This window comes from Portunus trituberculatus, chromosome 44 (assembly GCF_017591435.1).
Source record: "Portunus trituberculatus isolate SZX2019 chromosome 44, ASM1759143v1, whole genome shotgun sequence".
In the NCBI taxonomy this organism is placed as follows: Eukaryota; Metazoa; Arthropoda; class Malacostraca; order Decapoda; family Portunidae; genus Portunus; species Portunus trituberculatus.
The window spans coordinates 25529585-25532839 of record NC_059298.1 but is presented as its reverse complement, the minus strand read 5'-3'; the positions used below and the strand labels follow the sequence as shown (position 1 = coordinate 25532839).

Genomic DNA, 3255 nt, shown 5'->3' with positions numbered 1-3255 from the left:
ATATCAGAAGAAAATAAGGATCATAGACAATGGGACTACCGTAAAGATGTGTGTGTGTGTGTGTGTGTGTGTGTGTGTGTGTGTGTGTGTGTGAAAATTCATACATTACTCAACTTACACTACATAAACATAAGCATAAACACACACACACACACACACACACACACACACACACACACACACAATGACGTTCTTAATGTCCTTGCCTGTCACTTAGCAGGCTCCAGTTTGCCCCCGGCACTGGTTAAAGATGTTCACTAGTAGTCGTACACCTTCTGCTCTCTCAGCACTAAGATGGACTGCGCGTGTTTCAAAGGTCTCACCGTTGTCCATACATCGAACTAGAGACGCCTCAGGGACTCTCTGGGAAGGTAATGGCTGGTGATCACGAGTCTAACGTGTGGGTGAATTACACACACACACACACACACACACACACACACACACACACACACACACACACACACACACACATTCCTCTTTGGAACGCTGTGATGGGAGCTGTAGGATATTGTATTATCATCCACATCTCGAACAGCCTGCGAGCCACAGACGAGAACGTGGTGGAGGAGGTGGTGGTGGTGGTGGTGGTGGTGGTTCGTTTTGGCCACGCCCACTCAGGTGGCGGGTTAAGGGCAAGAGTGGCGTTGGTGGATGAAAGAAGGAAGGCTAGCTAGGAGTTAGACGAGATTAGCCTTACAACATTCTGACACTTACTACGATGATTCAAGGGGGCACGGAAGAAGCTACTTACTGGAGACAAAAGGAATGACAAAAAAGGGAAAGAAAGGAGGAAGAAGGAAGTTGAGGAAGAAGAGGAGAGAGAGAAAAGAAGTGAGAAGGGTTGGAATGCTGGGAATCTTCATATAGACAGTTGGGACAGAAGGGGACAGAAGGGACAGTAGTGGAAGGGAGCGTGGACAAGGGTGTTATATTGAGAAGACGGGGGAAGGGAATAGGGGGAAAGAGGGAGAACTGACGTGGGGAGTAGAGAAGGGGTTGGTTTGGAGAGGGGGAATGGGGAGGGTTGCGGTTAGCTAGGAAAACACGGGGGAGGCTGACAAGGTTGGGGGTTGGGGGGGACGATGACTACTGAAATGAAGTGTGAAGTGAGAAGTAAGGTGGTGATTTCGGGGGTGGGTGTGGGAGGAGCCGTCATAAAACGCATTGAGCTCAAAACAAACGCTGACAACAAGACAAAAGTCTATTGGCGGCTGGAGCAAGAAGCCAATAGTGAGGACTGCCGGAAGGGGCGTCATGCTGGGCCTCCCTCCATCACTCCACAGAACTCCATTGCCACGCCGCGCACGCCTCTCCTCAGCCTACACCATATTTACCGGCCTGCCCAACGGAGGAATACTTGTGTTGTTTCGAAAGGTCCATGATGGCACGTTTCTTGCATATGAAGATTAAGAAAAAAATCACGAACACCACCTCATTAGGACAACATGCACCATTAAGCTAATCCTTAAAACCTACAGGCAATACCTGCGCGGAATACAATACATAATAATGTCACAGGTTGACGCTACAAAGTCATAAAATACATAAAAGGCACGAGGCTGCAGGGACGGCTGGCGGGTCCGAAGCTGGAGGCGGAGGTCAAGCGCGGCCCGGTGGGGTCTGCGGCTGCATTGTGGTGGGAGCAGCCGAGTGGGGGGAGGGGAAGGGGTGCACCGGGTTGCGTGAGGAGCGGTGGGTGGGGTGCCATAATCGGCGGGGTTGCGAGGCGCGATGCAGGTGACCCCTGGACCCACCCGGCCGCCGCCACACACCTGACCAGGCCACTCACACGTGCGACTCACCTGCCGCTCACACCACCTGCGTCCTTCGGTTGCTGTTTCTGACATAATGAAAGCGTCCATTGCGCAGGTACACCGAGCGCTGAGCAATTCCTACCTCCGCAAATTTATCTTAAAACTCACCCACCTAATGTGTCTTTCCTCTAATGTTTTGCTCCACTTCATCTACGTTGCCACACACTGAGGTTCAACTCTCCTCTGAACTGTTCCTCTGGGAGACTCTCTTCTCTGCCATTCTTGTACCGTCCTTTTAGTTGCGGTCAGATCAGATCCCACACAAACCAAGCAACTCGACTTGATCTCAAAACAAAAACAGCACAGGGTCCTTACGCCCTCAGCACCGGGGTGACTTGGTACGCGACACAACATGATCGCCCTTCTCAATGCTGCCTTGCATCTTTAGAATTATGAAGGGTTTTTCTTTAATAACATTCTTAACAGACTCATGAAAACTGCATTATCAAATGCATGTTGACAGGCCTACTGTGTGCAACATTGCATGTGAACGAAAGATTTTTTTTTTTTTTTTGCTGTTTGAGGAACAAGACTGGGCGTTGCGCAGCGTGTGTTAACGGACGAACATGAAAGATACAAGAAAAAAGAAAACAATTAAAATGACAACGATCTAAGCTAGTCGACTTGGCAGCACCAAGGCCCTCTTGACACCCAGCCTATCAGTGTGGATGCGGCCAGAATGCACGCACAATAAGGGTGGAGGAAGGCGAGCGGTGCATGTGACCAGTGAGGGACACTCACCGTGCTCCGCGGATGGGGTTTGGTCGTGTAATCCAGTTTGGCTCGTGGTGATGGCGACGGGAAGAGTCAATCCGCGCCCAGAAGGGAGAAGAAGCCTCTGGGAAAGGGCTTCAAAGAGATAAACAACACAGAGGAGCGGGCTACGAGTTCTCCCTACCACAACTTATCACCGACTGAGGCAGCCTGCCGCGTCGCGCCCCGCCGCTTAGGTTGCCAACTTGCTGCCACACACCCTCCCCCGGGCCGCTGCCTTCTCTACCGCCAGCCACCACTCCAGCTTACCCTTGCCTAAGAACCATTTGCAACAAACTCTTATACCTCTTATTAACTTTTCCCTTAATAACGATACAGAACCTTTACTCACGCGCGACCGAAATACTAATGAACGCACGAAATTTGGCAACCGTCCTGAACAGATATCGAGGATTGAGGCAGGGAGGAGCCGAGGTAGCCTAGAGAAAATTCAATGCACTTAAAGTAAGCATCAGGACCAGAGGGGCATTGCAACCACCCACCTCCACCCGCCCAGCCCCAGCCGCCGCCACCACCACCACCACCACCACCACCTTATCAATCGACGCCGTGATCATTTGCCTCCCCCAGTGACCATCTTCTTCGCCCTGCCTTCCTTCTCATCTCCATAATTCATTCTTCCAGAATCATTGCATTATTCCTCGTCCTTCCCAGTGTCAGTACC

The 3255-nt window shown here is 51.2% G+C and overlaps 1 protein-coding gene across 6 annotated transcripts in view; it reads right to left on the bottom strand.

Annotated features, from left to right (window-relative positions):
* Window positions 1–2746, bottom strand: part of LOC123518577 (protein grainyhead-like) — a 494700-nt gene extending 491954 nt beyond the window's left edge. For all 6 annotated transcript variants that reach the window (XM_045279450.1, XM_045279449.1, XM_045279454.1 and 3 more), the window contains exon 1: window positions 2559–2746. The gene's annotated coding sequence lies outside the window, so the exon portion shown is untranslated. The remainder of the gene's footprint in view (window positions 1–2558) is intronic.
* Window positions 2747–3255: the final 509 nt, after the last annotated feature.